Source organism: Phocoena sinus, chromosome 17 (genome assembly GCF_008692025.1).
Source record: "Phocoena sinus isolate mPhoSin1 chromosome 17, mPhoSin1.pri, whole genome shotgun sequence".
NCBI lineage: Eukaryota > Metazoa > Chordata > Mammalia > Artiodactyla > Phocoenidae > Phocoena > Phocoena sinus.
This window is the reverse complement of record NC_045779.1, coordinates 33,209,323-33,234,306: the sequence shown is the minus strand read 5'-3', so window position 1 is coordinate 33,234,306 and position 24,984 is coordinate 33,209,323. Positions and strand designations below refer to the sequence as shown.

At 39.1% G+C, this 24,984-nt stretch overlaps 1 protein-coding gene and 1 long non-coding RNA gene across 4 annotated transcripts in view; both read right to left on the bottom strand.

Moving 5' to 3' along the window:
• The window catches only part of RIPK2 (receptor interacting serine/threonine kinase 2), a 194,996-nt gene that overhangs the window by 78,223 nt on the left and 91,789 nt on the right, over positions 1-24,984 (bottom strand). The gene's annotated exons all lie outside the window — the stretch shown is intronic.
• On the bottom strand, positions 20,006-23,871 carry LOC116742534. Its single transcript, XR_004346504.1, has 4 exons — positions 23,759-23,871; positions 23,502-23,548; positions 22,374-22,561; positions 20,006-20,064 (listed from the first exon to the last, which is right to left on the bottom strand). It is a non-coding gene; the product is annotated as an uncharacterized LOC116742534 (long non-coding RNA).

Here is a 24,984-nt window from a genome sequence, read left to right as displayed (position 1 = left end):
GAATGCTCTGGAGGAGCTTTGTCATGGCAGGTGGGCCAGCATGAGACCATTCAGATTCTCCAGGGCTCCAGAGATTACTTGGCTGGGAGCATCCCTCTGATGTGGTGGGGGAACGTCTACCTTAATAGGACCTGGCTGGGCATCTGGGGGAGGCAGAATAAATGGTTTATTAACTACGAGAGCGAGAGACTCACCTGGGGGGTTCCACAAAAGCACTTAAAAAGACTTGTACCTGGATTCTTGAGCCAACCCTAAGACAACTTATCTAGATGTGGAGTAGGGCTCAGGAAGCTGCACTTTTAATAAGCTTCCTGGGCAGTCCCACCACAGTGGTCCACGGATAGAATGACCAAAATCTTGTGTATTCTCGGTTGCTTTTGGGAGTCAAAGTGGGCAATATGAGAAATCGCAGCAGCCCTACATATAAACAGGGAATATTCAAGGCAAACAGAGGTGTTTAGTTATTCTATGCATGAATCAGATTTGAGAAAAGCTAGCCTGCTGGTTAAAGAACACAACCCTTATGACAGACAGACCAGATTCTGTCCTACTTACTTGTGTGATTTTGACCAAGTTCTTTTATCCTTCTGAATGTTTCTTCATACGGAAAAGAGCTATGGCTGTACACTTAGCACAATATTCTCTTTTGGCAAAAGTTGCTCTGGGTCCATTTGTGTTCTCTGCAACTTAATCCTTTACAGTGCACAAGCATTTTTAAGTTGTTTGGTGAAGTATTACACTTGACTTTTAACTGTTCATTACTTTGAGCAAAGCTTATGTAGTGCTGCAGAGACTAGAATCTATGCAGAGATAGTGAGAGGATGTTATAAGCTTATTCTGCCGGTTTATGAAAAACTTTAACCTTTTCTCCCCGTCCTCAACCTGCCACCAAGAGATGAGAAAGAAGGCAGAGCCTGGAAATGCACACCAAGCAATACTTCTGGGGAGTTAGTTGGAGCGGGAGGGCTGACGCCTGAGCCCAGCTCCTCTTAGCCGTGCGGGTCCGCGGCATGTCCAGCGGCTGTGGCGGAACCCGAGGGTGGTGGCCGTGGGCCCGTGTCGCCGCTGCACTGGAGCGGTGAGTGAGGGCCATGGGTCGTTTTTGCGTGGCCGCCACATTCCCAGACCGGCCGCCAGCCCTCCTGGTTCCTTCGCCGCTCCCCGCTGCCGGGAGCCGAGAGCCCAGAGAAGCCCGCAAACGGGCACCTGCGCCCGCCACCCGGAGATACACCAGAAATACATCTACACGTGGAACAACTCCTACATAACACCTACTGAACGCTGGCAGAAGACCTCAGGCCTCCCAAAAGGGAAGAAAATCCCCACGTACCTGGACGTGTGGATGAAAGGCTCTTGGTGCTGCAGCCAGGAGTCAGTGCTGTGCCTCTGAGGTGGGAGAGTCAACTTCAGGACACTGGTCCACAAGAGACCTCCAGCTGCACATATCAAACGGCGAAAATCTCCCAGAGATCTCCATCTCAACCACAGCATGCAGAATCACTGAACGACCAGCAAGCTACAGTGCTGGACAGCCTACGGCAAACAACTAGCAAGACAGGAACACAACCCCACCCATTAGCAGAGAGGCTGCCGAAAATCATAATAAGTCCACAGACACCCCAAAACACACCAACAGACGTGGACCTGCCTACCAGAAAGACAAGATCCAGCCTCATCCACCAGAACACAGGCACTACTGCCCTCCACCTGGAAGCCTACACAACCCACTGAAACAACTTTAGCCACTGGGGACAGACACCAAAAACAAAGGGAACTACGAATGTGCAGCGTGCAAAAAGGAGACCCCAAACACAGTAAGAGAAGCAAAATGAGAAGACAGAAAAACACATATCAGAGGAAGGAGCAAGATAAAAACACACCAGACCTAACAAATGAAGAGGAAATAGGCAGTCTACCTGAAAAAGAATTCAGAATAATGATAGTAAAGAGGATCCAATATCTTGGAAATAGAATAGACAAAATGCAAGAAACATTTAACAAGGACCTAAAAGAACTAAAGATGAAACAAACAACGATGAATAATACAAGAAATGAAATTTAAAATACTCTAGGTGGGATTAATAGCAGAATAACAGACAGAAGAACGGATAAGTGACCTGGAAGATAAAATAGTGGAAATAACTACTGCAGAGCAGAATAAAGAAAAAAGAACGAAAAGAACTGAGGACAGTCTCAGAGACATCTGGGACAACATTAGATGCACCAACATTCAAATTATAGGGGTTCCAGAAGAAGAAGAGAAAAAGAATAGGACTGAGAAAATATTTGAAGAGATTATAGTTGAAAACTTCCCTAATATGGGAAAGGAAATAGTTAATCAACTCCAGGAAGCACAGAGTCTCATACAGGATAAATCCAAGGAGAAATATGCCAAGAAACATATTAATGAAACTGTCAAAAATTAAATTCAAAGAAAACATATTAAAAGCAGCAAGGGAAAAACAACAAATAACACACAAGGGAATCCCCATAAAGTTAAAAGCTGATCTTTCAGCAGAAACTCTGCAAGCCAGAAGGGACTGGCAGGACATATTTAAAGTTATGAAGGAGAAGAATCTACAACCAAGATTACTCTACCCAGCAAGGATCTCATTCAGATTTGATGGAGCAATAAAAAGCTTTAGAGACAAGCAAAAGCTGAGAGAGTTCAGCACCACAAAACCAGCTTTACAACAAAGGCTAAAGGAAATTCTCTAGCCAAGAAATCCAACAGAAGGAAAAGACCTACAATAACGAACACAAAACAATTAAGAAAATGGGAATAGGAACATACATAGAGAAAATTACCTTAAATGTAAATAGACTAAATGCTCCCACCAAAAGACACAGATTGGCTGAATGGATACAAAAACAAGACCCATATAGATGCTGTCTACAAGAGACCCGCTTCAGTCCTAGAGACACATACAGACTAAAAGTAAGGGGATGGAAAAAGATTCCATGCAAATGGAAACCAAAAGAAAGCTGCAGTAGTAATTCTCATATCAGTCAAAATAGACTTTAAAATAAAGACTATTAGAAGAGACAAAGGACACTACATAATGATCAAGGGATCGATCCAAGAATAAGATATAACAATTGTAAATATTTAATGCACCTAACATAGGAGCACCTCAATACATAAGGCAAATACTAATAGCCATAAAAGGAGAAATCGGCAGTAACACATTCAGATTACGGGACTTTAACACCCCACTTTCACCAATGGACAGATCATCTAAAATGAAAATAAATAAGGAAACACAAGCTTTAAATGATACATCAAACAAGATGTACATAATTGATATTTATAGCACATTCAATCCAAAAACAAGAGAATACACATTTTTCTCAAGTGCTCATGGAACATTCTCCAGGATAGATCATATCTTGGGTCACAAATCAAGCCTTGGTAGATTTAAGGAAATTGAAATTGTATCAAGTATCTTTTCCGACCAAAACGCTATGAGACTAGATATCAATTACAGGAAAAGATCTGTAAAAAATACAATCACATGGAGGCTAAACAATACACTACTTAATAACGAAGTGATCACTGAAGAAGTCAAAGAGGAAATCAAAAAATACCTAGAAACAAATGAAAATGGAGACATGACGACCCAAAACTTATGGGATTCAGCAAAAGCACTTCTAAGAGGGAAGTTTATAGCAATACAATCCTACCTTAACAAACGGGAAACATCTCGAATAAACAACCTAAACTGGCATCTAAAGCAATTAGAGAAAGAAGAAGAAAAAAAGCCCAAAGTTAGCAGAAGGACAGAAATCATAAAGATCAGATCAGAAATAAATGAAAAAGAAATGAAGGAAACGATAGCAAAGATCAATAAAACTAAAAGCTGGTTCTTTGAGAAGATAAACAAAATTGATAAACCATTAGCCAGATTCATCAAGAAAAAAAGGGAGAAGAGTCAAATCAATAGAATGAGAAATGAAAAAGGAGAAGTAACAACTGACACTGCAGAACTACAAAAGATCATGAGAGATTACTACAAGCAACTCTATGCCAATAAAATGGACAACATGGAAGAAGTGGACAAATTCTTAGAAATGCACAAGGTACCAAGACTGAATCAGGAAAAAACAGAAAATATGAACAGAACAATCACAAGCACTGAAATTGAAACAGTGATTAAAAATCTTCCAACAATCAAAAACCCAGGACCAGATGGCTTCACAGGCGAATTCTATCAAATGTTTAGAGAAGAGCTAACACCTATCCTTCTCAGACTCTTCCAAAATATAGCAGAGGCAGGAGCACTCCCAAACTCATTCTACGAGGCCACCATCACCCTGATACCAAAACCAGACAAGGATGTCACAAAGAAAGAAAACTACAGGCCAATATAACTGATGAACATAGATGCAAAAATCCTGAACAAAATACTAGCAAACAGAATCCAACAGCACATTCAAAGGATCATACACCATGATCAAGTGGGGTTTATTCCAGGAATGCAAGGATTCTTCAATATACACAAATCAATCAATGTCATACACCATATTAATAGATTGAAGGAGAAAAACCATATGGTCATCTCAATAGATGCAGAGAAAGCTTTCGACAAAATTCAACACCCATTTATGATAAAAACCCTGCAGAAAATAGGCATAGAGGGAACTTTCCTCAACATAATAAAGGCCATATATGACAAAACCACAGCCAACACCATCCTCAATGGTGAAAAACTGAAAGAATTTCCACTAAGATCAGGAAAAAGACAGGGTTGCCCACTCCCACCACTCTTATTCAACATAATTTTGGAAGTTTTAGCCACAGCAATCAGAGAAGAAAAGGAAATAAAAGGAATCCAAATCGGACAAGAAGAAGTAAAGCTGTCACTGTTTGCAGATGACATGATACTATACATAGAGAATCCTAAAGATGCTACCAGAAAACTACTAGAAGTAATCAATGAATTTGGTAAAGTTACAGGATACAAAATTAATGCACAGAAATCTCTTGCATTCCTATACACTAATGATGAAAAATCTGAAAGTGAAATCAAGAAAACACTCCCATTTACAATTGCAACAAAAAGAATAAAATATCTACGAGTGAACCTACCTAAGGAGGCAAAAGACCTATATGAAGAAAATTATAAGACACTGATGTAAGAAATTACAGATGATACACATAGATGGAGAGACATACCATGTTCTTGGATTGGAAGAATCAACATTGTGAAAATGACTCTACTACCCAAAGCGATCTACAGATTCAATGCAATCCCTATCAAACTATCACTGGCATTTTTCACAGAACTAGAAGTAAAAATTTCACAATTTGTATGGAAACACAAAAGACCCCAAATAGCCAAAGCTATCTTGAGAACAAAACACGGAGCTGGAGGAATCAGGCTACCTGAGTTCAGACTCTACTACAAAGCTACAGTAATCAAGACAGTATGGTACTGGCACAAAAACAGAAAGATAGATCAATGGAACAGGATAGAAAGCCCAGAGATAAACCCACACACATGGTCACCTTATCTTTGATAAAGGAGGCAGGAATGTACAGTGGAGAAAGGACAGCCTTTTCAATAAACTGTGCTGGGAAAACTGGACAGGTACATGTCAAAGTATGAGATTAGATCACTCCCTAACAGCATACACAAAAATAAGCTCAAAATGGATTAAAGACCTAAATGTAAGGCCAGACACTATCAAACTCTTAGAGCAAAACACAGGCAGAACACTCTATGACATAAATCACAGCAAGATCCTTTTTGACCCACCTCCTAGAGAAATGGAAATAAAAACAAAAATAAACAAATGGAACCTAATGAAACTTCAAAGCTTTCGCACAGCAAAGGAAACCATAAACAAGACCAAAAGACAACCCTCAGAATGGGAGAAAATATTTGCAAAGGAAGCCAGTGACAAGGGATTAATGTCCAAAATTTATAAGAAGCGACAAGGGATTAATGTCCAAAATTTATAAGAAGCTCATGCAGCTCAATAACAAAAAAGAAACAACGAAATCCAAAAATGGGCAGAAGACCTAAGTAGACAATTCTCCAGAGAAGATATACAGACTGCCAACAAACACATGAAACAATGCTCAACATCATTAATAACTAGGGTAATGCAAATCAAAACTACAATGAGATATCATCTCACACCAGTCAGAAAGGCCATCATCAAAAAATCTAGAAACAATAAATGCTGGAGAGGGTGTGGAGAAAAGGGAACCCTCTTGCACTGCTGGTGGGAATGTGAATTGGTACAGCCACTATGGAGAACAGTATGGAGGTTCCTTAAAAAACGACAAATAGAACTACCATATGACCCAGCAATCCCACTACTAGGCATATACCCTGGAAAAACCATAATTCAAAAAGAGTCATGTACCAAAATGTTCACTGCAGCTCTATTTACAATAGCACGGAGATGGAAACAACCTAAGTGTCCATCATCAGATGAATGGATAAAGAATATGTGGCACATATATACAATGGAATAGTACTCAGCCATAAAAAGAAATGAAATTCAGCTATTTGTAATGAGGTGCATAGACGTAGAGTCTGTCATACAGAGTGAAGTAAGTCAGAAAGAGAAAGACAAATACCGTATGCTAACACATATATATGGAATTTAAGAAAAAATAATGTCATGAAGAACCTGGTGTAAGACAGGAATAAAGACAGAGACCTACTAGAGAATGAACTTGAGGATATGGGGAGGGGGAAGGGTAAGCTGTGACAAAGCGAGAGAGAGGCATGGACATACTATACACTACCAAACGTAAAATAGATAGCTAGTGGGAAGCAGCCGCATAGCACAGGGAGATCAGCTCGGTGTTTTGTGACCACCTAAAGGGGTGGGATAGGGAGGGTGGGAGGGAGGGAGACGCAAGAGGGAAGAGATATGGGAACATATGTATATGTATAACTGATTCACTTGGTTATAAAGGAGAAACTAACACACCATTGTAAAGCAATTATACTGCAATATAGATGTAAAAAAAAAAAAAGCAATATTTCTGTGTCAGTTTGAACTTTATTCCTCTGCCAGTACTTCACAGAGAGATTTCACCAAAAGTGCCTAAGCTTGCCATGGCCATTGTTCTGAAGAAAGTTTCTCTCTATTTCTAGTCACATCCACTTTTCCTTCTCCTGGGGGCTTAATGGATGTTTGGGGGCAGGAAATAAAATTTAAACTAAAATATCAAAAACCAAAACAAAAAAAACAATTGTTCAAGTGTGCTTTTTTTTTTTTACATCTTTATTGGAGTATAATTGCTTTACAATGGTGTGTTAGTTTCTGCTTTATACCAAAGTGAATCAGTTGTACATATACATATGTTCCCATATCTCTTCCCTCGTGCGTCTCCCTCCCTCCCACCTTCCCTATCCCATCCCTCTAGATGGTCACAAAGCTCCGAGCTGATCTCCCTGTGCTATGCGGTAGCTTCCCACTAGCTATCTATTTTACGTTTGGTAGTGTATATATGTCCATGCCACTCACTTTCTCATGGCTTACCATTCCCCCTCCCCATATCCTCAAGTTCATTCTCTAGTAGGTCTGTGTCTTTATTCCTGTCTTACCCGTAGGTTCTTCATGACATGATTTTTCTTAAATTCCATATATATATGTTAGCATACAGTATTTGTCTTTCTCTTTCTGACTTACTTCACTCTGTATGACAGACTCTAGGTCCATCCACCTCATTACAAATAGCTCAATTTCGTTTCTTTTTATGGCTGAGTAATATTCCACTGTATATATGTGACACATCTTCTTTATCCATTCATCCGATGATGGACACTTAGGTTGTTTCCATCTCCTGGCTATTGTAAATAGAGGTGCAATGAACATTTTGGTACATGACTCTTTTTGAATTATGGTTTTCTCAGGGTGTATGCCCAGGAGTGGGATTGCTGGGTCATATGATAGTTCTATTTGTAGTTTTTTAAGGAACCTCCATACTGTTCTCCCCAGTGGCTGTACCAATTCACATTCCCACCAACAGTGCAAGAGTGTTCCCTTTTCTCCACAGCCTCTTCAGCATTTATTGTTTCTAGATTTTTTGATGATGGCCATTCTGACTGGTGTGAGATGTGTAATACCAAGAATGAACTGCAATGTAGACTATGTAATGTAAACAGATGTAAACTATGGACTCTGAATGATTATGATGTGTTAGTGTATGTTAAACAGGTGTAATAAATGAACCACTCTGGTCGGGGGATGCTGATAATAGGGGAGGCTATGCATTTGCAGGAGCAGTTAGTATAAGGGAAATTCCTGTACCTTCCCCACAACTTTGCTGTGAACCTCAAACTGCTCTTTTAAAAAGTATAAATAAATAATAAAAGAGAAATCATATCCTTCAAGAACAACGACGTAGGGGAAGAAGGGGTACGTCTCCGTCAGAGAATTATTAGCACTACTTTCCATTCTACTTAGGGGTCTAAGGCATTAGGGCCATATGCTACAAACAACATTCAAACCAAAATAACAAATGAAAGATTACCACTACTAAGATGAGAAAATGGATCTTTTGAGATGGGGCAGGGTGCTGAATATATCTACTTCCTTTCCCTGATGGTTCAAAACACTGCTAACTCCCTGCCACATCCTGGTACAGAGGCTGGATTCACACACTTTCCAAACCGTAGAATCTAGAAATACATATTCCAACAAAACCTTAACTAGATATAAAATTACTCTACAATCAAGCAAATTGGAGGTAGTATGGAATTCATTTTTAAATTGGCTTTTGGCTGAATATAAAAATCAGCAGTTTAAAGGCCCAGAATAATTTTCAGCAACTAAGGCTTACACATAACTTAAGAAACTCATTAGCTTCTTAAATTCTTAAATTTTCAGAGCCTGTGAAAGCAGTATAGCCTGGCTATATATTTCAACCAACACTCAAAGCACGTAACACCAGGTAGCATCAGAAAATTTTTTAAGAACTTGATAAAATGGCTCAGCTGCCTGCTGGAGCAGAGGGAGGAAACAGAGCAGAAAAAAACAAAAGACAAATACAACCAATAACAAAAGCAGTCATCTCACAAACTTTTAGCTGAAGGCCTCCCTCCAGACTCTTGCATGATTTCCTCCTTTGCCTGATTCCTTTTAGATGTAAACGTTTATATGGTGATCCTACGGTAAAGTTTTATATGAGTCACCAGTTTGTTCTATATTTCAAACAACCTAGTGCCTTCCACATATTCTTCTCCTGTAACTCAGAGCAGAACAAGACAGGAAACCTGTACTCTCTCAGAGACAAGACTCTGCCAACATAGGCCAACTTCCTGAGAAGATGAGGGTTCCCATCTTTTTAATTTGCTGGTAAATTATTGTAAAGGCACACTTATTTTGTTCTTTGTTTGTTTTGATGGGACACCTAAGTCAGCTTGAAATTACCTTTGATTTCAAACTCAAGACTAAACTTTATCAGACAGAACAGGAATCTGCCCAGTTCTGCCACTTGCTAACCAGGTAACATTGGGAAAGTAACAGTAACTGAGTGTTTGCTACTAAAGCACCGTTCAAACTGCTTTACTTAGATTCATCCATTTAATCCTCAAGAAGACCCTTTGAGATGAGACCCAAGGAGACAAAGTAACTGTGTGAGAGAACAAGTAACCCACTCAAGATCACAGAGCTGGTAAGACAAAGAACTAGGATTAAACCAAGGTAACCTTTTTGCCAGACCCTGTACTCTTAACCACTTTACTGGTGGGTTTACAATTTTTTTAATGTAACCCACTATAAGAAATATGTTCTACAGGGCTTCCCTGGTAGCGCAGTGGTTGAGAGTCTGCCTGCCGATGCAGGGCACACGGGTTCGTGCCCTGGTCCGGGAAGGTCCCACATGCTGTGGAGCCGGCTAGGCCCGTGAGCCATGGCCACTGAGCCTGCGCGTCCGGAGCCTGTGCTCTGCAACGGGAGAGGCCACAACTGTGAGAGGCCCGCGTACCACAAGAAAAAAAAAAAAAAAAGAAATATGTTCTACAACACAACCCAATACATATATATTTTATCAATTAAGACTGACCTGTAACTTGAGAGTCTTTGTTATATGTATTATTGAAACCAAATTTTATGAAAATATACTTATTCATTTTATGCAGTACACTGGTATTTTTCTACTGTATTTTATTGTTTAAAATTCCTTGTCAATCCTCACCAAACTGATTTCAACTTCCACTGAGACTCATGACCTGAACTTTGAAAAACAAGGTACTCCATTTCTTTTTACCACCATGGGAATTTTGTGAGGATTAAATATGATAATGTGTACAAAACCTTTAGCACAATGCCTGACACAGACTGTGCACCCAGTGCATGATAGTGATTATTACTGATCTTGTAAATTAGCAGTAAGTAAGGGAGGCAAGGACACTTAGGGGGAAAACCTGACTGGAGTATAGGTGAATTTATGGCCTGTTGGCATCTTTCCCAGGCAGTGAGATAGGGAATTTCCCCAGTATTTTCAATTTATATTGTAATGGAAATCCACATTTAGAAAGACACCTGGCTTGTAGCTAACTCTGATTTCCTCTTCTTCACTATAAAGGGCAATTTACAAGTTGCTATGCCTCTCTGCTGGAACCCTCAGTACACCCAATTTGTTCATTTATGTTCCCATCCCACACTACTCTGGACACTATGAGCTTTACGAAATTGGTCTTCAGCTGGGGAGGTACACTCATTTCCTATTGATGCTTTATTAATTACCACTACCTTAGTGGCTTAAAACAACACAAACTTATTATCTTACAATTCTAGGGCTCACAAATCTGAACCAGATCTTACTGGGCTAAAAGCCTTTCTGCTGGCTCTGGGAGACAATCCCTTTATGTTTTCCAGCTTCTTTTGAGATGCCAGTATTCCTTGGCTCTTCTTCCATCTTCAAAGCCTGCAACAGCAGGTTGACTCCTTCTCACATCAAATCACTCTAACTCTGACACTGATTCTTCTTCCCTGAATCTTCTGCCTTCATCTTCCATCTATAAAGGATCCTTGTTATTATACTGGGTCTACCTGACAATCCAGAATAAGTTCCCTATTTTAATATCTTTGATTTAATCACATCGGCAGAGTCCCTTTTGCCACGTAAGGTAACATTCAGAGGCTCTGGTGATTAGGATGTGGACATTTGGAGGGGGAAGAGGGTCAACTATTCTGCCCAACACAGGAGACAAACCTTACAAAATAGCAAATAAGATTTAACAACAACAACAATAACACATAACATTTATTGAACATTTACCATACAGTAGGCGTTGTGCTGAGTGCTTTACTTGCTAACTCAGTTCCTTGTTGAGAAACCAAGGCTCCAAAAGATCAGAGAGTGTCAAACCTAGGTGTGCCTGACTTCAAAGGTCATGCTCTCAACCACTTGACTACATAGTTAGGTACTAGATGTGTGTACAGTTAGTGGTTTGCAACTTCTCCCCAGCAAGTACTCCTTTTTCTCTTTCCCCTCAAGAACCATATTTTGAAAAATTCTGTATGTTAATTTTTTCATTAATCAAAGATAATTGTAACAGCTGATAGCTCTGAGCTAACCTCTTTGCCTCTTTGGATTTATATAGTTCCAGCCAAATAATGCAACTTAATATTTTATTTAACATATTTTGGCATCATTTTGGGATACTGAAACATAACCCACTTTGTAGATGCCTAGGAGTTCAGAGAAGAAGGAAATCAATGGGGATGGGTGGAGCAGTCAGAAAAAATAGGGTCTGACTTCAGTCTCAGAGAAGCAGAAATTTCAGATAGACTAGAGAAGAGAGAAGATCATGAATGAGAAGTGAGAACAAGTACATGTAGGAATGAGACATAGGGAGCTTGTTAGGAGAACTGGACAAAAGAAATTAAAGAAGAATAAATAAAACATTGAGGCTTTGAAAGATAGGTAAGTAAAGTTAAATTTAACCAGACAGGAAAATGCAGAAGCTGGAAAATTTCTGAGCAGGAGCCCTTGGGCTTGAGGAGATTAATCGGCTAGAACAAAGAGCATGAAAGGAGGAAGTGAGAGACTGGCAATTGTAATTCACCTTCCAGGAGGGAAATTGGTGGCTGGGAGCCATAGAAAGGGGTAGAGACTAACTTTTCACTATACCCCTTTTGATTCTTCTAAATTTTATACAATGTACATGTATGAACTAATGTCATATATGATACACATATGTAATATATATAATGTATAAGTAACATAGAGAAGCAGACATGTATGTACGACTATCATTACTGACCCAAAATGCCATATAATAAAACTACACATCTACTTTTAGCACACTTAAGAATTAAGGATAAACCACTCCTCAGTTGTACTCTGCACCCCGCAATGCCTGGCCTGAGTAGAGCAACTTCAGCAATTTTCTCATTGGTTTAAAAAATTGATCCTTTAGTCTCTGTCTACCTACCTCATCCTAAGCATCAACTCCAGGTTGGGCTGGTGCCCAAGCAATTATATATTGCTCTTACATGTTTGCCCAACTTGAACGAGAACCTACTTCAGAACTGACTCAGAAATCTCACAGGATGTTTTCATTCACCCCCAGGATTAATGACCAATAAGAGAGTTATAAGGTCTATACCTCCTGACCCAGCTCAAGGTCCTGACTCAGACAATGCCTGCTAGCTGGCCTCATCCCCACATGAGGAGCCCCTCATCCCCTAGGCTCCACTTCATCACCAGTGTATTGGCATCAATATTTATCTTTTCAAAGGAAATTTTTTACCTCATAAATCAATAGGTATCCTGTTGTTATCAGTTGTTTTGTTTTGAAGAGCTAATTAATGAAATAACTTCATCAGTGATTTTGTGGGAAGATGTTGCACCTTTGTACTTTCTGAATAATCTATGTTTTATTTGTAGTGTTAGAAAGCTCAGCAGTGAAAGCAAGTACCCCATAATGCCCAGGCACACAACCCGCTGCATTAGCGCTCTGAGCAGTAACTGAGACAAATGGAGGACTACAGAATTATTCTAATGTTTTGAGGTTTAGGGAGAGTTGCATTAGAAAACAATTCCTTCATCATACTGTGACTTCATTACATTCAAAGCCATAGTGGCTAGCTCTTATAGTTTAGAAGTTATACATGAAGATGACATAAATAAATACAAGATACAGCAGGCAGAAGAGAGAGATAATAAACCAAAACTCTCTGACACAGCTAGATCCTAAAAGCCACTTTGGTTACTCTTTGAACATGTTGCCAATTTTCATGTGTAAGATAACATGCTATATTGTATGAATGAAAGTGTTACATCTAATTATTTGATCTGCCTGTCTTATGTTAGTTAGTGGAGAAATATTTATTGAGCTCCACACAGATGAGTAATTTTAGAAACCATGTTAGTAGGGAAACATCCAAGGGTGGAATAAGTGCTAAGCCTCTAAAAACTGTTCTCTCTTTTCTTAAAACTCCTGGAAGGCAGGAAATACCCTGTGTTTTTCTATATGTGCCTTGTGCAGTGCTCACCCTCAAATGACACTAAACTAGAACAAAGAAAACCTTAAACAAGAGCCATGATTCAAAACTAAAATTAGTTAGTATGTCACAGTTCATAAAGTACTTCCCTTACGGATGAGGAAAGCAAGTTTCAGTAAGGATAAGCAATGCACGTACTAAAATAGAGACTGGGGTTAAAACCAAACATGATCTTGTTAACGTGTTTCTATATGTGTGATTAAGGCCAAGCCTTTGCCCATCTACCCACAAATTATAGGTAAGATGTTACAAACTCATATTATGGAACCTGACTCTTAAAACATTTTATTGCCCAGAGTGTAGTGAGGTACAGACTTCATTCACCATGCTATTGCTTCTTTGCAACATGCAGACCCACCAGTTGTCTTGGTGGGACATGGTTCTCATTCTTGGATTTTGTAGCCCTCTCTAAAATGTAACAAAAACTCTCTGGAAACAGCTAAAAATGATTCTCTCCTTTGAACTGACCTTCAGATCACCTCTTTCTGTAAGGTTTTCTCAATCATTTACACTCCACAAAATAATAGTGAGTAAATTCCTCATTCACTAACTCTCTGGTAACCTCCATACTTCAGCATGAATATAATTGAACCTCTTTACTGTGTTTCTGTTAAATATTTGCGTGCATAAACATATGTACACTCTGCTATGTCTCCAATGATAGCTTCTTAATAACTGAGATATTTCAGGCATTTAATGCAGATGTATGCACCATTTGAGTACTCACTAAATAAAAATATATACAATGCTTTTATTCTAATAAGTTCATTACCTCATCACAAAGCAAATATAAAGAAAGCTGCAAATTTATGATATTCGGCTCTGACTTTTACATGTATAGGTCCTGGTTTTACTGTGATTCTAGGATAATATATCGTGTACCTCATTAATAAGGGCCCTCTGATAAACCTGAAATAAACCATCTGGTTTACTCCCAGTTCTATCACCTTTTACTTGTAATACTTGAAGTTAGTCAATCTACTCTTAGACTTAGTTTTCCCATCTTTAAAATGGGAATTGTTGGGGAGAACACTTACCACCATCCCCTCATTCCAGGTATTTTCTTCCAGGAGGAGTTCTTTCACTGGAATAACACACCCAGGCTCTCGCTGTACCATCCACTCCCCTTCCTTCATCAGGCCAGTACTCCTTCCTAGGGGAAGAGAAGTATCTTACTTGACTTGTAGGTTTGGTAACATAGTAGCTCATCTTTTTTCTTCCCTTTCTCTTTGGAATCTTCCTGTCTTTATAATATCATTTATTAGCCCCATCATATCTCAATAGAGATAATAATTACAATACAAGCTTGTCTTAATGATACTGTATTTGTTAGAATGTAAAACATTTTTATGTGTGAGAAGTTAGTATTTCAATTTTAATACTTCTTTCATCTATTTATTTCATAATAAGTTTTTAAAGAAGATTGATATATTCATTCAATCAGATGACTAAGTTTTCCCTAAATCTACTAAAAGGAATAAACTTAAAACCTAATTATGCTTGAAATAAAATATCTTCCATCCAACATATTCAGTTGTACATGGTTTCTTTAATAATACTTTAATTTTCTAAATAGGTGAAAGAATATATTACTTCTACTTAGACTACAGTATAAGAGTTTAGAGATACAGTTTCCATTCAGAGAGTTATCAGAATATTGGCTGCAAAGATTTTTTAAAATCCTGTACTTTTGTCATAATAGATGTCATGATATTATTATTTACCTTTGTGAACTATAATGATTTTTAAACATGAACTTGTAACTTTGAAAAAACAAAAACTTGAAATGAGCACACTAGAGAATTCTGCATGCTTTTCACCCAAGAATTGCAGTCTTCTACTGGCCATAACATCCTTCCACAGTCTAAGGTGATAGTAGGTGTATTGTTATCACTTTCATTGTCCTAGGCACTGTTGAACAAAACAGATATGGTCCATGTCTGCACAGAGATCACATTTGAAACAAGAGCATGGCTACACAGTTTTTAAGTCATTTTTCACTATTCATAACCCAGCCTTGACAATCATAAAGTTGATAATTCTCACTTAGACTAAAATTGGCAAGGCCCACATATTTTACTTTGAGAAAGAAAACTAATACTTATTGGGGATAATCTTATGCACATTATCCTATTTAATTCTCCTAACACCCTTAAGAAAAGTATTATTTTAACTATTTAATAGTTGAAGGAAATGAGACTCACTGAGATTACAAAATACCAAAGAGGTCATGCACATAGATTAATGAAGAAGGAGACTTTTAACTCTATTGGGTGCCAAAGCCCCATATTTTTCTGCTAGAATCAGATCAGTTAATGCCAATTATATTCCAATTCCAAGTTGTTATTATAATAAGGAAGATTTCTAAACGATAAAAATGATGTATATAAAGACTTAAATCATCATGATGTATATAAAGACTTTAGTCATCACTTCTGTAGACAGCAGTGTAGAGCTTATTTATTCTGTAGATAGCAATGTAGAGCTTTTGTCCCATACTACACACGAAAGAGCCATGCTCATCATAGACAGTCAATAAATGCCGAATTAAAATGTTCATATGTAAAAGAAAAAGCAAATTATAGCCAACGAAGTTACTTCCATAAAGTTTAAATTATTCCTAACAGACACTATTATTAAAGAGACACATCAACACTTTAAGATTGCTAGACTGAACTCCTTTAAAAGATATCCTTGCTCACGTATAAAATAACTCTTCATATAAAAGTGTGTTGAGTGGTGCCAAATCATTCACACTCCATCTCTCAGTACTCTATTACTTCATGAGAACAGTTGAACTGATTCAGAATACAGCAATATAATTTCCTTTGTTCAATTGCTGGCTATGCCTCTTAATAGCTGTGGGACCTTACACAAGTAATTAACATCTCTGTGCCTCAGTTTCTACATCTGCAAAGTTAGAGTGATAAGAGCATCTATTGCATAGTGTTGGTGTACTAAGTGAGTGACTCTATGGAAATTGCCTAGAAGAGTCCCTGACACATAGCAAGCATTATATAAGTGTTACGTTGTTTTTTTAAAAATTAATTTATTCATTGGCTGCATTGTGTCTTCGTTGCTGTGCGTGGTCTTTCTCTAGTTGCAGCGAAAGGCAGCTACTCTTTGTTGTGGTGTGTGGGCTTCTCATTGCGGTGGCTTCTCTTTGCTGTGGAGCACAGGCTCTAGGCACGTGGGCTGCAGTAGTTGTGGCACGCGGGCTCAGTAGTTGTGGCTTGCAGGCTCTAGAGAGCTGGCTCAGTAGTTGTAGTGCACGAGCTTAGTTGCTCCACAGCATATGGGATCTCCCCGCACCAGGGCTTGAACCCATGCTCCCTGCATTTGCAGGCGGATTCTTAACCTATAAGTCTTAGTTATTATTGCTGTTGTCGATATTGTTGTTGTTGTTGCTGTTTTAGAAATTCAGTACCTCATGTCCATATCCCCATAATCCACAAAGGACTTGAAGGGTGATATTATGGCCAACCAGAATCTCTTCCTCAGGAGTTCTGGGCTATGAAAAAGAAACTACACCATAGCTAAGTCCCTAGAGAAGTTAGAGGAGCCAGTTCTTTAACTGAAATGCAGACAGTGAGGGCTCCATAGAGCATTCATAATAACTGCTCTATGAATCTGCCAATGTCCTCTATCCAAAGACCACCAGGAACACATCTGCAGTTCTATAAATCTGGGTTTACTGACTCACTGCAAGCAGCAGTTATGTGTACCATGAAGAATCAGGACATCTCAGTAAGAGGATGTTAGAAATAATTTATCATAGGATTTGGACTTCTTGTAGGTGATTCTGAGGAGCATTCAAGGAAACGGGTATCTTCCCTGCATTGGATGCTGTCTGGAAGCAGGAGTGATTCTCTGATCAGGTATCTTAATAATTTATATCTAGCCAGTGAGAATAATGAAATTGAGATAAAGCTATAATTGGTAAAGAAGAAGTAGGCACTTATTATTAGCCAGGAAAGGGCAATGTTTGCTCATTTTTGTGGTTTGAACAATGTTTTTACCTCTGTCTGTTCAAACATGATAATGAAGTGGTCTTATTTTTTCTTGCTCCACTACAGTGACAAAATAGTCCTGTCTAAGGTTGATGTTCTATGAAAGTGTTTATATTGAACAGGAGAATGCCACAAATTCATTGGGAGTGCCAGGCCAGCTCCCAGCTAATAAGGGCTGCTTTTCTCTTTCTTAAACTAGGTAAGAATGTTTTGCTTGAAGGGCAGAGCTGGCCAGGAAAATATTATTATTATTATTTACATAGATTGACAGGTTTATAACTCATAAAGTTCTTTTATATTCATTGTATAACTTGAGTCTCTCAGAACAATCCTGGGAGACAGGTAGGCTATAGGGCCTCCACATCGCACAACTCTAGGGGGCCCATTCATAACGTAGTCCACGTGAATGGCACCTCCCCAGTGTGAACAGTGTCCTTGGCAGGAGTTGTGCAACAAGGTTTCCCTGGCAGGGCAGACATTTCTATTCCTTTTTACAATTATAAAAATTAAGTCAAAGAAGCTTCCTGAGTGTTCCTTAGTTCCCAATAAACCTTAGAGTTCTCTCTGGCAACCTGTTCAGCTGCTGACATTGGACCCCTGCTTCAGTCATGTTTCCGATTCCAAATTGCACCAGCCGGCGCTGTTATGACCTAGACCAGTGGTCCCCAACCTTTTTGGCACCAGGGACCGGTTTTGTCACAAAGACAATTTTTCCCCGGACTGGGTGGGGGGGATGGCGAGCGATGGGGAGCGATGGGGAGCAGCAGATGAAGCTCTGCTCGCTTGCCAGCCGCTCACCTCCTGCTGTGCGGCTTAGTTCCTAACAGGCTGCACACCGGTACCAGGCTGCGGCCCGGTGGTTGGGGACTCCTGACCTACACTATATTGGCTACTATAATAAGAAAAGCTCTGCCTTCTTCTACAACTTGGTCTATACTTGCCCAAAAAAGGATACTAAAAAGGGTACTAAACTTATAATCTCTTTCACATAGCCACTGCCTAAAGCAGAAAAAAAAAAAAAAAAAGTGTGGCTTTGTCTGTGTGTGTGTGTGTGTATTGCCTAAAAAATATATCTTAGTATATTTTGCTTACAAGCTAGGAGTGACAGCTGGAGAAAACGATTTTGAGTTCTGAAGACATTTGAAAAAGCAAAATATCCTGCTTAATTCAGGAGCTAAAATTTTTAAATGCAGACTGAGCTACTGCTAACATACCTTTCCACACTCTTGGAAACCTGCCAATTAAAATGTCAAAAGAAAATGGAATTTCCCATGAAATGTCCATTAATAATAAATTTTTGTCCATCACTGTCTTTTTGTAGCTGGGAAATTCCCTCTTGCTACTAAATTCCTCTCCTGAGACATCATATAAAGTGAAACTGAAAATGTAATACCCTAGTGATACAGCAAGCAGTTCCCACAAAGAATATGAGCTTTAATTCAAATAGATTTGTGCAGGAATCATGTCTCTGTAGTTTAAAAACTCTATGACTTTGGGCAGTTTGCCTTACCTCTCTTCATTAAATTACCATGCAGGCTTCTTTCCCCTAATTTCTGAGTGTGCCCTGGACTTCCCTACCAGAACATTTATCACACTCTACTGTAATTGTATGCTTAGGTTCTATCTCCCTTAGAACACTAAAAGCATTTTAAGGACAGAGACCATGTGTCTTTTGTTATCCCTGTATTTCCAGCACCTAGCATTATGGCACATAATATTTGTTAAATTTATTTGCTGTCTTAGGAGAGGTGAACTGGAGATCTGAAGAATCAGGAAGCCTCACTTCTCATTTACATACCTTTTTATAATTCTTGTGGTTCTTTGTTATGGCAGTCCCTGGAAACTAATACACCCAGGTACAACTTTTTAAAACTTTTTATTTGGAGATAATAATAGACTCACAGGAAGTTGTAAAAATAATACAGAGTGGTCCCACATATCCTTCACCCATTTTCCCCCAATGGTTACCAGATGCTTTTAGACCAAAAAATAGAAAAAATTAGAATATGAGATGTTTTTAATTCTTGCATTTGTACTTTTTTAAGTGGTTTATTTTTCAACTTTTCTGTCTTGTTTCTAATTTTAAAGACTATGAGATATATCCCCTCTTTTTTTGGATTTCCTTCCCATTTAGGTCACCACAGAGCATTGAGTAGAGTTCCTTGAGCTATATACAGTAGGTTCTCATTAGTTACCTATTTTATACATAGTAGCAATAGTGTATATATGTCAATCCCAATCTCCCAATTCATCCCACCCCCCCACTTCCACCCTTGGTGTCCATACGTTTGTTCTCTACGTCTGTGTCTCTATTTCTGCTTTGCAAATAAGATCATCTGTACCATTTTTCTAGATTCCACATATAAACGTTAGTATATGATATTTGTTTTTCTCTTTCCGACTTACTTCACTCTTTATGATAGTCTCTGGCTCCATCCACGTCTCTACAAATGACCCAATTTCATTCCTTTTTATGGCTGAATAATATTCCATTGCATATATATACCACATCTTCTTTATCCATTCCTCTGTCGATGGACATTATATGTATACATATAGCTTATTCACTTTGCTGTACAGTAGAAATTAACACAACATTGTAAAGCAACTATACTCCAATAAAAATTAACTTAAAAAATAAAATTATAAAAATAAATAAATAAAAAGAACTTACAGGAATAAAAGGCATTGAAGCTTAAAAAAACAAACAAAACAAAAAAACAGACTATGAGAGATTTCAAGCATGCCATTTCAAGCTACCATGTCCCTAAAATAGCACATGCAGATATAAATAACCTTTATTCTCAGTAAATGGAAAATATGACTTAATATGTTTCTACAGAATTCTGAATAGATGAATTCAACATATAGGTGTGAGGCTTGTTTTTTAGCCTAATTTGCATAATTATTCTCATGTTTTTTGTTTCTCATTTAGTTGATGTAGTTTAGCATGAGTATTATTTAGGTTTTCTGTCATTAGCCATTCATTATGGGCATTAATTAAACAATGTACATATCACTAAGAATACATAATTTTAGCTCTATAATGGTGAAACTATCATGAAAGCTAAAGGTTTGATGTTGTGATAAGCAAATTGAAGCCAGATATTTAGAAGGTCTGCAATAAAACGAAGCTTAGCATTTAAATGAGTTTAGAAGCACTGAAATACAGGAATCAGCAGATCAACATTATACTATCCATCTCGAAAAGAAATGAAAGAAGGTGTGTGGAGAAACAGCACTCTCATTTGTCTGCAGAAAAAGAAAACTGGAACAACCTCAGTGAAGGTCCATTCAACAATACAAACCAAAATTACAAACGAACATAACTCTTTTGTCCAGCAGTTCAGCTTCTAGGACATATATATGGATACACTTGCACATGTATGAAATGACATATATGATTACTTATTGCAGCATAATTTGTAATAGTAAATATGTGGAAACCAGCTAAGTGTCCACCAATGAGGGGTAAATTATGGCATATCCATCATTAAAAAAAAAAGATGAGAAAGCTTTTTATGCATTTGTATGGAAAGATATCCGAAATAGATTACTAAGTGAAAGACAAGCAAGGTGAACAGGTATATACTGTAATACTAATTAAATAAAAGTAAGAGACATAATATACACCCACATATATTATTTATTTTGTATTTAAACCTATTAACCTTTTATTGAAGTATAACATATATATATACAGAAAAGTGCACATTGTGTAACCTCAAAGAATTTTCATAACTGAACATACCCATGTAACTGGCACCAAGAGTCTAGGTCCTAGATCAAGAAACAGAACATTTCTATCACCCCAGAGGCCTCATCCTGTCCCTTCTAGTCACTATGACCACTCTACAAGAGTAGACATTATCCTGATTTCTAACAGCATAGGCTAGTTTTGCTTACTTTTGTACTTCATAGGAATTGACTCATAAAATGTATACTCTTCTGTGTCTAGCTTTTTCATCCAGTATTGTATTTGTGCAATTCATCATACTGTACACTGCTCAATATCATTGCTGTTTAGTATTCCACTGTGTAAATGGGCCACAAATCATTTACTCATTCTACTATGTATGGATATTTGGGTAATTTCCAGTTTGAAGCTATTATAAATAGCACTACTATGAACTTTCTAATATATGCATATGCATGTCCATATACCTAGGCAAAGAATTGCTGAGGATCCTCATAACTGCAATTTTAATAGTACTGCCATACAGTTTGCAAAATTGATTGTACCAATTGATACTCCCACCAACAATGTACAAGAGCTTCAATTGTTACAAAACCTCACCCACACTTGCTATATTCTGTCCTTTTAATTTTAGTTATTCTTGTATTTGTGTAGTGATATTGGACTGTGGTTTTAACTTGTAGTTCTCTAATGACTGATGATGTCGAGCACCTTTTCACATTCATGTACTATTTGCTATTTAGATATACCCTTGTGTGAAGTATCTAGGTCTTTTGCCTAATTTTCTTTTGAATTATCTGTCTGTTACACTTTTAAATTTTGAAACATGTGAATACTAATTTTTAAAAATTTTAAAGTAATGTAATTAAAAATATAAATAAATTTTAGAGTGCTCTATGCTGCATGTTCTCTCCTTCGAGATTTATAATACACGAGTATTTCAGAAGCTCTAAAATGTCTTAAAATTTTCACCACCACAGAACAGTTGGAGAAACGTTGTTTCCATTCTTGTCTAAGTTTTAGTTTTCATGGAATTAATAATTGCTTCTGTTTTTTACTTGCTTATATTTTTTAAGTTCTCTCTCCAATTTTATCACGTATTTCATTAGATCTATCAAACATCTATCAATATAACTACCCAAATACTCAAAATTAGTAATCTAAATAAATTCAATTACACTAACCAGTCTTTCTTCTTGGAGTCTGCCATCTTCCTTCTCCAGTGAAAACGATTGCTCTCTAATTCTGCCACATATCTTTCACCCTGGCATTTCCCTTCACATTCTCCTAGTCCTTTTTTCTGGATCCCATGTCTTTCTCTTTCTTGTCTTGCTCTCATGTTTTGCTGGAGCACAACCTCTAGTAACTTGCCCTAAAAAAAAAGAAAAAAAAAAAAAGGTGGATGGATGGATGGAAAATAAATGTTTTCATCCTTGTATATGTGAAAATGTTTTTATTCTACTCTTACAGTTGATGGATAGTTTGACTATAGGATTCTAGGTTGGAAATTATTGTCTTACAAAACTTGAAATTTCACTGTAGTGTTTTAGCATAAAAGTGTTATTGTTGAGAAACCCAATGCCATTCTAATTCCCATCCGTTTATTCCTGCTTCTTCCCTCTAAAAACTTTTAGAATCCTCTCTTTATTCTTCGTGTTCTGATCTTTTTAATGGTGTGCTTTAACATAGGTCCTTCTTCATTCACTGTGGGTAGCTGGTGGGTCCTCTAAATATGAAGATCTTTGTCTTTTGGTCCTGGAAGAAATTCTTGAATTATTATTTTGATCATTTCCTCCCTCCTTAATTTTTGTTCTCTTTCTCTAGAATTCTTAGTTTGTAAACTTACTGGATGAATGAATGAATGGGAAAAGTTTTCTGAGCACTTTTTGTAGCAAAAAGCTTATTAAGGAATGAACCACAGATTATCAGACCATATCTTTAAAGCTAAGTATTTTATTTTAAATTATCAAATTTTAAAACACACTCTTTCATTACAGCTTCCATTTATTGTGAAATGTAACACTGCTACTCTCATTTCAGGCAATACAAAAATAAAGGAAGCACTGATTTTCTGTAGGCAGTAATCCCTGATTGAGGTCAGGCATTCCCTATTACTTTTGCTTTAGAATTCATTAAATGCCTAGCATGGACTTGGTATTGTGTATAATATTTGCACCACACTTTGCAAAATAATCATTTCAGGTGTAGAAAAGTGTTTCTTTAAGGTAAAAAGATCTTTGCAGTCTTTTTTGATTGGCATTAAACACCGCATTCTTCCCAGATCTATAAGAAAGTAATGTTTGCAGTCTTACCTGGAATCAAGGGAGGGACTCTCTCAAGGTTACTTTTCAATCTCTGTCTGTAATTATGGACGTAAGGAGAGAAAAAAAAGTCAGAAAAATAGGTCCCTAGTAGAGAAGCACCCAACAGGAACTAAACATCTGCAGGTTTAGACAGGATTAAACTCTGACAGGGCTTATCAGCCACCCCCACACGACTAAAGTAGTTGGAAGTGAGGTTAGATTGGAGTCCAGATAAGCAAGTGAATCTACACCCCTACCTGACTCACAGGGCTGAGAATTGCGGAGCCCTAGTAAGTCACCACCGCACGTCCTCAAAGGGCTTTCCGCGCAGGATTGGAGTCAGGAAACAGCCGCTGCCACACCAACCACGCTACCTCTGTCTGGTGTTTGGTGACTCCCGGAAGACGCGCCCATGGGACCAGAGGAGATTCCTCCTGGGTGGGAGGGTCCGCTGACTGGGTGTGAAGCTGCGAAGAGGAAATTTCCCCAAAAGAAAACTTTTCCAACCTAGTGGGTTGGGTGGAGACAAGACAAATTGAGCGCCCCTGACTCACTCCCAGGCCCCCGCCCGAGCCCCGCCGGTGTGGCAAACGGCGTCTGGGCGCCACAAGGCGGAGATTTCGGGCCTCAGGCCGAGGCCGCAGCCTTGCTGGGAGGATCGCGGGCCAGTGGCCCTCATCCCTGCCTCGGCATCCGCCGCTGATGTCGCCTGAGAAGTCTGGGGATGGTGGAGCTCCGACTGGCGGGCTCCAGTGGCAGGCAGCGCCTGGGAGGGCCACGTCGGAGAGAGGAAGCTCCTCCCCTGTGCGCCCCGCCGCCGCAGACTTGACCAGTCTCTAGAAGACAAGAGTCCGCTCCGGCTCCGGATAAGCAGCGGTTTGGCGTGGGCTGCGCGGAAAATGGACGGCCTCGTGGTCCGGCAGGCTGTAGGGCCTGCAGACCCGGCTCGCGCAGGGGATGGAGCCGCGGGAGCGGCAGGCACTTCCGGAATCGACCGGCTGCCTGAGTGTCCGCTACCCGCTACCATGAACGAGGAGGTCATCTGCACCCGTACCACAAGCTCGCCGACTTGCGCTACCTGAGCCGCGGCGCGTCCGGCACCGTGTCTTCTGCCCGCCACGCAGACTGGCGCGTTCAGGTGGCCGTGAAACACCTGCACATTCACACCCCGCTGCTCGACAGGTAGGGCGCCCTGGCGGCTCCACCGCGGAGCCCCGAAATCTGCGTTCTCCACCCCACTGGCTCTAATTCCGGGAAAGAGGGCTTTGAAGCCCAAGCGACGGTGACCCTTTGGGATCGGCCGCACACCTCGTCACCTCTAGGCAGACGTTCAACGCTTGGGCTAACGTGGGGAGAGCAGGCTTCTCTGGAGATGCCCCAATCACGCTTCGTTTCACTGCCCTCTCCTTTGTTTCTTACTCCTGGGCCTCCTTTCTCCAGACACCAAAAATCAGCAATCACAGCCCAACTCTAAACGTCCTCTTTATTGAAA